The sequence below is a fragment of the Pan paniscus genome, chromosome 5, assembly GCF_029289425.2.
Source record: "Pan paniscus chromosome 5, NHGRI_mPanPan1-v2.0_pri, whole genome shotgun sequence".
Classification (NCBI taxonomy): Eukaryota; Metazoa; Chordata; class Mammalia; order Primates; family Hominidae; genus Pan; species Pan paniscus.
The window spans coordinates 87,524,751-87,539,479 of record NC_073254.2 but is presented as its reverse complement, the minus strand read 5'-3'; positions in this window follow the sequence as shown (position 1 = coordinate 87,539,479).

The window sequence follows — 14,729 nt, the reverse complement described above, 5'->3', positions numbered from 1 at the left end:
AGCCCTGGCTAGAGTGACTGGGATGCAGGGCACCAAGTCCCTAGGCTGCACACAGCACAGCGACCCTGGGCCCAGCTCATGAAACCATTTTTTTTGTCTCCTAAGCCTCCAGACCTGTGATGGGAAGGGTTGCTGTAAAGACCTCTGACATGCCCCCTGGAGACATTTTCCCCATTGTCTTGGTGATTAACATTTAGCTTCATTACTTATGCAAACTTTTGCAGGCTGCTTGAATTTCTTCTTAGCAAATGGGATTTTCTTTTCTATCACATTGTCATCCTGCAAATTTTCTGAACTTTTATGCTGTTTCTCATTTAAAACCGAATGCCTTTAACAGCACCCAAGTCACCTGTGGAATGCTTTGCTGCTTAGAATTTCTTTTGCCAGATACCATAAACCATCTCTCTCAAGTTCAAAGTTTTACACATTTCTAGGATCAGAACAACATGCCACCAGTCTCTTTGCTAAAACATAACAGGAGTCACCATTGCTCTGGTTCCCAACAAGTTCCTCATCTCCATCCAAGACAACCTCAGCTGGATTTTATTGTTCATATTATTATCAGTATTTTGGCTAATGCCATTCAACAAGTCTCTAAAAAGATCCAAACTTTCCCACATTTTCCTGTCTTCTTCTGAGTTCTCCAAATTGTTCCAACATCTTCCTGTTACCTAGTTCCAAAGTCACTTTCACATTTTCGGGTATCTTTTCAGTAATACCCCACTTTACTGGTACCAATTCACTGTATTAGTCTGTTTTCATGCTGCTTATGAAGACATACCCAAGAATGGGAAATTTACAGAAGAAAGATGCTTAATTGGACTGATGGTTCCATGTGGCTGGGGAGACCTTGCAATCATGGCAGAAAGCGAAGAGTGGCAAGTCATGTCTTACGTGGATGGCACCTGGCAAGAAAGAGAGCTTGTTCAGGCAAATTTCCCTTCTTAAAACCATCAGATTTCATGAGACTTATTCATTCACTATCACAAGAACAGCATGGGAAAGACCCGCCTCCATGATTCAATTACTTCCTAATGGCTCCCTCCCAAAACACATGGGAATTCATGATGGTATTTGGCTAGGGACACAGCCAAACCATATTACCCGCTGAAATCCTTCATCGTAAACACTCCTACATAAGCATTCCTTTGATTAAGTATTCTGCTCCACCATGTCCTGATGTTTCTTATGTTAAACTTGGTGCTTCTTATACAAACTCTCCTTGTGAATACTTTCTCCCTTGTGAAATACTCAGCTGAATACTGCTTATTTGTATAAGTATGGTGAGTCTAGAGTCTGGATCAACATTATTTCCTTTTCTATTCACTCATTCAAATAACTAGGGTTCTATTGTTATCCAGAATTCTATTTTGAAAGTTATACTATCTTATTCTTCCTCTTTTTGAACCCACAATTACTGGCATCTAGGAACTCCACACTGTCCTTTGGTCTTCTTTATTTCACATTATTTTTTATTCAACCAGGGAACAACATATATCTCTATCTTATCATCACCTTTTCCATTACAAATATTTTTCCTTCTGATACATGTATATAATTATTCTTAATTTTGAATTAATGCTTTTTTTTTAACTGTTATACATAACTTCTGAGAAGCTCTATGTAAAATTACATAGCCCAAAAGATTGTGACCATTGTAAATTTATGGCTTGTAAACTCAGTATGGAAGGAAGTCTCTTTAAGTGTGGGCAAACTTGCTTCCTCACACCATACAGCATCTATTAAAAACTTATATCTTGGCCGGGTGCAGTGGCTCATGCCTGTAATACCAGCACTTTGGGAGGGTGAGGCGGGTGGATCATGAGGTCAGGAGATCAAGACCATCCTGGCTAATACAGTGAAACCCAGTCTCTACTAAAAATACAAAAAATTAGCCGGGTGTGGTGGCAGGCACCTGTAGTCCCAGCTGCTCAGGAGGCTGAGGCAGGAGAATGGCGTGAACCTGGGAGGCAGAGCTTGCAGTGAGCTGAGATTGCACTACTGCACTCCAGCCTGGGCAACAGAGTGAGACTCTGTCTCAAAAAAAAAAAAAAAAACACACACACAAACAAAAAAACAAGTTTTATCTTGTCTTCCCCAATTCTTTGGCGTCATTTCATTTTTTTTTAAAGCCAACAAATGCCCTTTGCAAACAATACATAGAGAAAATTGAGGCTGGATTAGGGAGCAAGGTAATGTCTAAATCAGTACTATCCTGAAATATTTCCCTGTACAATGTTTCCCTGTACAACCACTCTTCATTATAATTGCCTTTGCTCGGAGGATCTGGACTATGGCAGAATTTGACATACACATTGAAAATGATCCCATAACAACAGACACACTTTATCATCCTTGAGCAAGTATTTTCAATTGCCACTTTTCTTCATGCTTTTCTACATGAATTATTTAAAATGTATTGAGACACTTCAATTAATATTTTCCTTAGGGCTTCATCCTTTTGCATCTATTTAGACAGCCTTACCCCAATGCTGTGTATTAAGCTTTCTCTTTTTTCAGTTTTTGGTATAGTCTTATTTATTTATTCACATATTCATTTATATATTTTGTTGTTGTTTGCCATTTTCTTTTTTTTTCAACTTTTACTTTAAGTTTAGGTGTACATGTGCAGGCTGTGCAGGCTGTCACATAGGTAAATGTGTGCCATGGTTTGCTGCACAGACTATCCCATCACCTAGGTATTAAGCCCAGCATTTGTTAGCTACTCTTCCTGATGCTCCCTCCCTGATCTGATAGGCCCCAGTGTGTGTTGTTCCCCTCCATGTGTCAATGTATTCTCATTCTTCAGCTCCCACTTATATGTGAGAACATGCTGTGTTTCGTTTTCTGTTCCTGTATTAGTTTGTTGAGGATAATGGCTTCCAGCTCCAAACATGTCCCTGCAAAGGACATAACGTGGTTCCTTTTTATGGCTGCATGTTATTTCATGGTTTAGATTTCTTTATCAAGTCTATCATTAATAGGCATTTAAGTTGATTCCACATCTTTGCTCCTGTAAATAGTGCTACAAAGAACATATGCAAGCATGTATCTTTGTAATAGAATGATTTATATTCCTTTGAGTATATACCTAGTAATGGGATTGCTGAGTCAAATGGTATTTCTGCCTCCAGGTCTTTGAGAAATTACTACATTGTCTTCCAAAATGGTTGACCTAATTTACTCTTCCACCAACAGTATAAAAGTATTCCTTTTTCTCTGCAAGCTTGCCAGCATCTGTTGTTTCTGGACTTTTTAAATAATCACGATTCTTACTGGTGTGAGATGATATCTCATTCTGATTTTTTGTTTTTTCATTTCTCTAATTAGCAGTGATGTTGAGACTTTTTCTACATATGCGTTTGCAGTATGTATGTTTTCTTTTAGAATTGCCTCTTCACTTCCTTTGCCTACCTTTTAATGTTATTTTTTATAGTAAATTTGTTTAAGCTCTTTGTAGGTTTTTCCCATTCTGTAGGTTGTCTGTTCACGCTGATGATAGTTTATTTTGCTGTTCAGAAGCTCTTTAGTTTAATTAAATTCCAATTGTCAATTTTTGCTTTTGTTGTAATTGCTTTTGGCAATTTCATCATGAAAGCTTTGCCTGTGCCTATGTTCTAAAAGGTATTGCTTAGATTTTCTTCTAGAGTTTTTATAGTTTTGGATTTTATATTTACTTTTTGTATATGGTGTAAATTCAGTTTCAATTTTCTGCATATGGCTAGCCAGATCTCCCAGCAGTCTTTATTATGGAATTCTTTCTTAATTGTTTGTTTTTGTCAGGGTTGTCATTTATTTCTGAGTTATTTATTCTGTTTCATTGGTCTATACATATGTTTTTATACCAGTACATGCTATTTTGGTTACTGTAACCTTACAGTATAATTTGAAGTCAGGTTGTGCTGATACAGGAAGGGGGCAGGGAAGTGCTGGGTAGAGAAGTGTGGGGTCTGTGGCTAGGGTTGTTGGATCATCTTCTTTTCCAAAACCCTGCAACCTCTCTGTTTTTCCCACAGGTTAAAGTCACTGTTTCTCTTCAGAGTTTAAACCACCCTAACTGAGGCAGATAAAACCCCCAGACCTATTTATTTAAATTTTTCTTTCTCTCTCATGTTTTGAAATGGCTCTCATCTTTTCTTTTATATTGTTAAGAGTTTTTCTACTGGCTGTGGCAATGTTACTAAGTAAAACGAGCATTTGGCTCAGCCCAAAGGTGGAAATCAGACCAACTATTTTAGAGGCACCATCTCAGCCTCCACCCTCTGCCAATCACAGGCACACAGGACACAGGGCACCTCCCCTTACCATTTCTACTCCCAGCTGGGGTGCCTGGGAATGTCCACAGCAAGCAAAGGCTGAGCCCAACAACTACGAGTTGGAGTGGGATAAAACCAGGACCCCGACAGGCCTATGGGTGGACAATTCTCACCTGCTGTGCCACTGGAATGTTTTCCCCCTGGCCAAGGAATTCAACCTGGTCTGAACCGGGGAAAAGATACAGGATTAAAGGGACCCACTTGCAATGAGCAAGAAGTTCTTCCCCCAGGATCTCCCTCCCCTTTAGCACCTTAAACTTTTTTTCTCTTTTTTCCTTTTCCAAGGGAGAGGGCTCCCCCTCCCCAGTACTCCATTTCCTTTTTCTTTTTTTCTTTCTTTTTTTAAAAAAATTATACTTTAAATTCTGGGATACATGTGCGGGAAGTGCAGGCTTGTTACATAGGTATACACGTGCCATGGTTGTTTGCGGCACCCATCAACCCATCATCTACATTAGGTATTTCTCCTAATGTTATTCCCTCCCCTAGCCCCCCACTCCCCTGACAGGCCCTGGTGTGTGATGTTCCCCTCCCTGTGTCCATGTGTTCTCATTGTTCAACTCCCACTTATGAGTGAGAACATGTGGTGTTTGGTTTTCTGTTCTTGTGTTAGTTTGCTGAGAATGATGGTTTCCAGCTTCATCCATGTCCCTGCAAAGGACATGAACTCATTCTTTTTTTATGACTGCATATTATCCCATGGTGTATATGTGCCACATTTTCTTTATCCAGTCTATCATTGATGAACATCCGGGTTGGTTCCAAGTCTTTGTTATTGTGTATAGTGCCGCAATAAACATGCGTGTGCATATGTCTTTATAGTAGAATGATTTATAATTCTTCGGGTATATACCCAGTAATGGGATTGCTGGGTCAAATGATATTTCTGGTTCTAGATCCTTGAGGAATTGCCACACTGTCTTCACAATGGTTGAGCTAATAAAATAAAACATGAAGACAAGTTTAGATCACTCTGTGATCTAAACACTCTCTAATAGAGAAGTTGATGGAGGAATGGCCCCTGCTAGCTGATAACTACAAATTGGGCAGGGGCCATTTGAGACACTCTAAAAAATATAAACAGCCTCTGAAATATATTTTCAGTCCCAAACTTGATTTCAAGCTTCATTCTGAGGCCCCGAGAAAGAAAATCCGGGTCTGAGGGATCCAAAGCCAGGCAGCAGGCTCAATGTAAATGGGCAGGACAAATACTGCCAACTAAATCCCCACCCCATGAAATGAATCCATGCCCCATGGCATAAACAGGCCTAGGGAACTCAAAGGTTGTTGATATCAGAGAAAAAAGTAGGCATAGGTTAGGGTAGTTAATTCCTATTTTCTAGGTTTCCCCTGTTTCACGGGTGCATCCTGCATTGGTACCTATGTCCAGCACCTGCCAAGGTTGCCAGGACTCAGGGCTAAAAGATGAAAGGGAAAGGAAAGATGCTCATGTTCTCTCCCCATCACACCCTGAGTTTTCACTGAAACAAGGAAGAAAATGAGGGATGCACTATTCTCTGTTTTTCAGAATGGGCAACCAGCTCTCTTGACCACTCCCAGCTTGTGTTCCTCTGGAGTATATTCTGAACCATTGGGACTGCTTTGACCCTCAGAATCTGGAGGAAAAATGCCTCATAGCCTTCTGCACAAAGGTTTGGTCAAATTATGAAGGATTTTATTGGCCCCAAGAAGGACACATTCATTTTGATTCCATCAAGCTGTTGCAACTTTTCTGTAGACATGAGGACAGATGGCCTGAAGTCCCGTATGTGCAGGCTTTCCATACCTTGTAAGGCAATCCAGACCCTTGCCAACAACGTAGGATTGATCCAGCCCTCTTGTTTGCCATCTCAGGTAAGGCTGCAAGGGGCAACCCCAGGGAACTAAACTGACAAGTCCCAGAGGCAACCCTGGCAGTGGAGCCAGTTCCAGGTCCACCTTGACCTTCTTGACTAACTTCAGCCTCTCACATGCCTCCTCCTAGAAATCCTTGCCCTAAACAAGCCCCAGTCTCTCTCCTGCCCCTCCAACAGATGCTTGGTGAATTTGGCCCCAGTAAGGTCCTACTCCTCTTCTCCCTACAGGACGTAAAACAAATTAAGGGGGATCTTGGCAAGTTTTCAGATGACTTTGACAGATATATAGAGGCTTTCCAAAATTTTATCTAAATATTTGAACTCTCCTGGAGAGATGTTGTGTAACTTTTGAATCAGACCCTGACAGACACTGAGAAACATGCCACTCTGCAAGCAGCAGAGAATTATGGGGATGACCTTTGTATCTTGTATAGTGTCAGGGAAGGGAGTGAATATTATCCAACTGGAAGAGAAGTACCAGTGAATGACCCTAAATGGAATCTCAATGACAAGTTGGAAGACTGGAAGAGGAGACACTTTCAGGTGTGCATAATGTGAGGCTTACATAGGAATAGAACCAAGCCCCTCAATTACACTCAGTTATTCACAATCAACCAGTGATTTGATGAAAATCCCACTGCTTTCTTGGAAAGGCTAACAGAGGCCCTGGAAAAGCATACCTCTCTATCTCTTGATTCAGTCAAGGGGCAGCTAATCCTAAAGAATAAATGTATTAATCAGGCAGCTCCTGATATTAGGAGAAAGCTACAAAAACAGGCACTGGGGCTAGATAGTACTTTAGACGACCTGCTGGAAGTAGCCACCTTGGACTTTTATAATAGATACAAGGAGGCCCAGGAAAGAGAGAGGAAATACAGGAAAGAGTTAGAAGCTTTAATGGCCACCATGCAAGCCCAGTAGCCCCAGAGTTCCCAGGGTACACCTGGCAAATGCTAAGGATATGACGAGAATAGTTATCTCTCTTCTAAAGTGTAACTGCTTCCATTCAAGGTTTAATTTCTTTCACCAGGGTGAAATAGCTCAGAGCACAACGATGGTAGTATATTCCAATTCTTATATCTACAATCTTCAGCATAGATTCTTTCCTTGTATAATATACATGTTTAACCCATACATACTAAATCTTACAAAACTTTGTTTGTTTTTTATCTCACGCCTAGAAGCCATCAAACTCCAAATGATCAGGCAACTGGAGCCTCAGATAATGGCTCCCCTTTGCCAGAAACCCTTAGGTAGACCTCTGGGAGGGATCTGACTACCGTTTTCCCCCAAAAAAATGCCTCTTGTCAGCAGGAAGTAGCTAAGACTGGTCATTGTCCATATTGTAACAGCAGTTAGATGTGTCTCTTCTGAAGGGAGAAATGATGTAGGAGGGAGGCAGGGAAGTGCTGGGTAGAGAAGGGTGGGGTCACTGGCTAGGGCTCTACCCTTGGGCCTATGCCCATGGACATAGGTGAGGACAGGCATTTCTGGTTTTGTGCCCAAATGTTGCATCTTTCAAGACCATCCTGGCCTACCACGCCCTTCGTTCTGTGCCTGTCAATACCCTGAGACCCTAGGAGGCACACACACAATCCACTGAACATTGAGTGAAATACACTGGCAGAAGAATACACCAACAGACTCTGGCAGGCTATTGACAGCAGAATGATGTAGACTAGATGGAATTTGGCCGGCAGTGGTTGGAGGAGAGCCCGGCCACTGAGCGGCCCAGCTCCAGGAGAAGACCACCTTTCTACTCCATGTCCCTTCTGGCTACCATCCATCTGCTGAGAGCTACTTCTACCACTCAATAATACCTTTCACTCATTCACTAAGCCCATGTGTGATTTGATTATTCTGGTACACTAAGGCAAGAACCCTGGGATACAGAAAACCCTCTGCCCTTGGGATTAGGAGAGGATCTAATTGAGCTAATTAACCCAAGCCACCTGTGGACAGCTGAACTGAAAGCACACATTGGTACATACACCCACTGGGGCTTCAGAAGCTGTAAACACTCAACCCTAGACATTGCTGTGGGGTAGGAGCCCACATTCCCCACAACCTGCCTGTCTGCATGCTACCCTTAGGGGTTTGAGCTGCAGGACACCTAAGAAGCGAGCCACAGCCACATGGCACACGCTGTGAGGGGAATAAGGGAACTTTTCCCATTTCAGTGTGATACCTCTACCTACGTTCTTTTTGCTTAGGATTTCCTTAGCTATTTGCGCTATTTTTTGGTTCTACAAACATTTTAAAGTAGTTTTCCTGATTCTATGAAGAATTTCAATGGTAGTTTAATGGGAATAGCATTGAATCTCTAAATTACAATAGCATTGAATCTCTAAATTACATAATGCCATGTAAAAATGGCATTATGGTCATTTTTACAATATTGATTTTTCCTATCCATGAGCACAGGATATTTCTCCATTTGTTTGTGTCCTCTTTGATTTCTTTGAGCAGTAGTTTAACAGTTCTCCTTGAAGAGGTCCTTAACCTCCCATTTTTATATTTTAACCTTATAATAATTATTTTACCTTAAATTAATTTTTGTTTTAGGCTAATATTTCATATGACTAATTGGTTGTATCACTACCTTTATTTTAATATACTCTAATTTTCTCACTAAGTTGCAATTTTACAGATCTCATAAACTCGCACAGATATACACATGTTTATACTTATGGTGAATTCTAAAATATGTTTTCTACTTTATGAATCCATATTAATATTCCTTTGGAATGACTTTAATCTTAACATTTGATTGTAAGGTTTAATTGATTATATTTAAATTTTGATAAGATTGATGCCATTCATACAAAATGTTTAAACATACTTTACCAAAAAAGAGATATTCATAGATAGAATGTGATCCTTAAAAAAATCAGTAAAATTTGAATCCATAACACAGATGGAGTGATTAGTTTTATTATGGATGGGGTGCTTTTTCCATTTATAAGTAGAAAGTAACAACAATAGGCAATTGTGCTAAGTTTATAGTTTGTTACTTGCATGCTGAAGAATTTATTGTTGATGGATTCTGCATTATATATGTTGTTACTGTTTATACTAAGCTAGTCAACTTAATGCTGACATTTCTCCTGAATTTTGAGTAATTTCTAAAGCTTTTCAATGGATGATTTTTCTTTAATGTGACTTCTCAATTTTATTTAATTCTTATTGCTGATTTAATTCTCTAATTATATTATGTAAATTTTTATTAATTCATTTAACTCACTTTTAAATTTTTAAAGTGTTGTGCAGAATAGTGACATTAGTTGCTTTTGCCTGCCTATCCATTTTTCCTCTTAGGATATCACGATTTTTCTTTGTTAAATACTCTTATTCCATTGCTTATAGTTTTAACTTGAGTCAATTAATGTTCTCCTCCTTCTTCAGTCTGTGGCAATCTGTTGTGGAAATTCGATTTTTAATAGAAGAACACAATGAAGAGAGGGTCAATGCCTGGTAACTTTACCAGTTCTTATTCTTTCTGAGACACAATTCTTCAGTTTTTCCTTTAATTGATCAGCTGCCCAATAGATTTATTAAATGTATTTTATTGTACTTATGTTAGCCAAATTAAATAGGTATTTTCAGCAACCATTATATAGCAAAAGATATAGAGTCGAGTAAGCCTAAGGTTTGATGGCAATAACTTTTAATTTGTTATTGAGCTGACAAGGGGCAAATTGCAGTGGAAATCTCATTGATTTTCTATGATGTAAAAGTAACACCTCATAGTAGCTAATTCATTATCACCTGTGGTCACATAAAACCCTATGCCTACTTTAGGAAAGTGTCCTGAATGATTGGGTAGCCAAATGTATAGAATAATTTGAAGAGGATGAGGAATTCTGTAATGATGAAGGGAAAAAGACGGCTGCATACTAGATTAAATAAAACAAGAGAACAGCATACTCAAATCCTTAATTTCTCACCACCAGTCATAAAATATTATAATTGTTATACAAAAAAAAATCATACTTCTAGGCACTGGATTGAAATCACTGGAGAAAAAAAAAGTCAGTGTTACATTTTTTTGTGTAATTAATTAGAACATCAATTGAATTCAAACCCCTCCTAGTTTTCTGATATGATAGTTAAAGAAATCCAAATAATCAGGATTGGGACATATGGGCAGATTCAAAAATTACACTTCTAAATTAACATTACAGATTTGATTGAACTGCCTTAACTCAGCCCTGAGTTCATTTCCAAATAATTCTTATTAAACTTTGCCTTTGGAGCAGCCTCTGAAAAATTCACTGGGCTGGCCTGGGAGTGTGGAGGAGAAAAATGTAAAGTTGCCATTCTGTAGCATCTTGGTAGCTCCTTGTGCCAGCAGTCTTTTTTCATTTTATTAACTAAATCAGTAGACCACTAGCAGAAGGCAGAGGTTACCATTTTAACAGTCTCCTGTGATTTTTCTCCGTTGGGTTAATGTCCTATCTTGTTGATTCTGCTCCACTAGTAGCTTGTGGGGATGACGAAAAATATCTTTTTGCATCTTCTCATCTTTTGATAGAAGTTGGATCTCTCCTTAACGTTGTTGGCTTCTCAGTATGACCTGTGCTACTCACATCCAAATGCTGGTGATACTGATGGAGTGCATTTGCTGGTTTTGAAGGAACTCTTCAAGGACTCCTTGTCCATGCCAATACCTAGTGTGAGGAATCCAGGCAAGCTGAAGCTGTGCCCTCCATGGCTTCTCTAGAATGTGATCTGCCTCTCATTACAAACTCTAGCTGCAGTGCTTTCTCCCTCTAGCAGATGGCCCTTTTGAGAAATAAAAATGGCAATTTGAGGACTGGCTACTTCTCACAAATTCTTCTGAATCCACATAAACTCATGTTAATTTACTATATCCAATTTAAAATATATTGTTTTTGCCATCCAAATATGTTCTGCTTTTCTCTATATGGCCCCTGCTATTTATGTGACACTAATAATCAGATACTAGACACAAAATAAAGTATAACTTAGGGAGTGGAGGAGTTCAGACGGATGAGGGGAGAAACAGGTTCTTATTTCCTGAAAAGACAGTGTGTTCTTTCCCTAGTTGCTTTTATATAGACAACAGAGTGTGTGGAGATGGTGGGAAACTATTCAGTTTCTCCTAGAATACCACTACTTAGTAAATCTTCTACCGGAGTCTTTGACAATCTCTCATATTGAATAGTGAAGCACCCTCATGCTTTATACTTAAGCTGTGAGGTAACTATATGCTTGTTTTTGCATTATTCTTCAGCAATAATGATTGGAAATGGCCATTATGTAAGGAATCAACTATATGTCTCAAGTTTTTAGATATAATAAAACCTTACATCACCAAATTCCAAAGTGAACAAAATATAAATTCATCATGAACTGAGGTAAAATGTAGATGTAAAATAGAGAGACATAGAGTTTTTACTCATTAAATGTAGCAGAATCGGTGCATTAACATCTTAAGAACTGTTCTTAGTAATGAATTTTGAGACTATTGAGTAAAGAAGCAAAACAATGTTATATCAGACTTAACTTGCCCCTGTAGATATTATTATTAGAAATCTTGTGTTTCCTTAGTTGAGTCAGATTTCTAGTGTAAATCTGTATGCAAACTTGGTGCCTAAATGCCATTGGATGGACAGAGATATCACATGCCCTTTTAAGATGTTAGGATTCAAATACATTAAATTCAGAAAGATTCTGAAGTGCTTAGTTAGTTTAACAAATACATCAAAAACTCTTACCTTATTATATTCTCTGAAAGATACTAGAATTTGCTTTCTTCACCAACACTTTAAATAAGGAAGATATTTGCCAAAAAAAAAAAAAAAAAAAAAACACACAGATTACCCGCCGGGCACGGTGGCTCACACCTGTAATCCCAGCACTTTGGGAGGCCGAGGCGGGTGGATCACGAGGTCAGGAGATCAAGACCATCCTGGCTAACATGGTGAAACCCCGTCTCTACTAAAAATACAAAAAATTAGCCGGGCGTGGTGGCAGGTGCCTGTAGTCCCAGCTACCCAGGAGGCTGATGCAGGAGAATGGCATGAACCCGGGAGGTGGAGCTGGCAGCGAGCCGAGATCGCGCCAGCCTGGGCAACAGAGCAAGACTCTGTCTCAAAAAAAAAAAAAAAAAAAAAAAAAAGAAAAAGAAAAAGAAAGAAAGAAAGAAAGAAAGAAAGAAAAAAAAGACACACAGATTACCAAAAATGCACCTATGAATAATGAACTAAACAGTTCCAATTGAAAAGGGGTCTCCAATTTTAGTATGTCTGTGTGGATTACAAACATAGAATCCAAGTATAAGAACCATAGCAAAGTTTTTAAAAAGAACAAAGTTGATATGAGTAACATGATGAGTATAAGGACAGGTACAGTAATCCAATCATCTCCAAAGAAATGTCTGAGAGGATATAATTAGTTATAGGTCCATAGGAAAGAAATTTTTAGGCCACCCCTAAGGAATTATTTGATATATATATATAATTAATAACTACCTTAATTCTGTTATTATTTGTTATTGTATTATATTTTCTTATACAACCTAGTATGTCTGATATATTACAGAGTCACCATGTTCTTTTTTTTCAGTTAATGTGTGAGTCTTATTATCAACTACTGAAATAAGTAGAACTGTTCGAAAAAACCTGAGGTCCATATTGTGACATACTGTGATCCTTTCTTAACTGTTTCCCTAAAGGGACCGATGATCTTGCATTTATTTTTCTCACAATCTAGCTTTGAAGAAACAAAAAAAAAATACAGAATTGTTGAAAATTATTAGACATTGGATCTTATCTAGTTATAATCCTTAATCTTTCAGGATCTAAAACAACACTGGTCTGCTGGTGTCAGTGGAAATCAAGAGTGTCAAGAGACAAATTGAGTTTACATGAGTGCTACATGGCAGGCACAGGTGAACTCAAATCTTTCTGGTGGTCATTTTTCAGATCTTAAATTCAGAGTTATAATTGGTATACTATCATCTGCAAACATTTAAACATAGCTACTGATGTGTGGATGAAATTTATATTTCCAGGAAGGGTCAAATGGAAATTATTAAAGTTATTATTTCAAAAATAGTCAACCAAAAGCCATATCTCATTTCCAAAAGAATTCCCAAGATATTCAATCATCAATGACTTGAAAGGTTGACTTCTCTCATGCCTCTTTTTAACATTGCAGTAGATTTCAAGGAAAAGTTTGATAGTTTTGGGGAAATTACATGTTTACTATATATACAATTAAATAAAAATAACATATTTCATCAAATTATTTTACTTTCCTCCTGAGCACATAGGTAGATCACTTTGCCCCACTCCCCTGCATTCAGATAGGATGAGGTGGGTGAGTTCTGGACAATTGTGGGCAGAAATGAAACATAATATTACTAGGATTGATGAAAAACCATAATTATAATAGTTTACACACTTTCCTATCCTGAAAGTGCATGTCTCAGCATGGGTGGAAGTGACACATTCCAAAATAGTTGTGCCACATGATGGAAAAACTCCGCTTTCCTGAGTATGTCAATTAGAATATAGCCACCCAAGAAATCCACCAATCCACCAGTCCAGAGTTATCTGTATCACACTATGTGTAAGCAAGAAATTAATCTTTGTTATACAAATTTACTAGGATTTTAAGGTTGTTCTGTTAGCTTATCCTAATGAAACAAAGGTGGAGCTACTTCTCAGTTCCTTATTATAGTTACTCAGTTCTCCTAGTGACTGCTATTAATTTTTCACTCTACTCATATTAAAAATAAAAATAAATGGCAGAAGTTTACTGTCTTTCTTAAGAGATATTTCCATCTGCTTCAGATATATATCTGCTCTCTGTTTTTTTTTTCATACAGTATATGCTCCAAGGAACTTGTCTATCTTGCAGTTTTCACAGCACATAAACCTGGTAAACTGTATTGACCAAATCATGCTGACATTTTCTATATGTTGGAAAATAATAATTACGTTATATGTTTTTGTAAGACACAGAGCTTACAGAAGATGGGGAATAAATCACACACACACAAACACATACACACCAATTCTGAGACTTGCCACTTAAGTGGAGTTTCTCACAATGCAATTATGTAGAGTTTTAGGAGCTAGCCAACAAATTGAAGGATAATTTTCAATAGCTTCAAACTGAAATTATTACATGTCGCATACTTGAATGGAAACAAATACACCTTAAACAACGTCCTCAATTATCTTACTCATTGTTCTACTCATTGCCCCTAGAGAAGTGCCTGCATAAGGTAGGAGCCAATTTATATTTATTGAATGAACATTAGTTTGCTTTCTGTGTTTCCTGCAGATATTATTTTAATTTGTCTGCATCTAAAAGAAAATATTTAACTTAAATGATCTTAAATAATTTTGCTTATTTTTAATTTTTTATTCCTTCCCTTATCCTTTCTTCATTTCTTATCTCTCTATCTTCTTTCTTCATTCTTTTATTCATTCATTAGTTCATTTATTTCTTCTCTCCTTTTCTTCCTTTCTTCACCTATTTGTAAACTATTTGTTTTAAGTTTGACATGGTTTTCTGACAT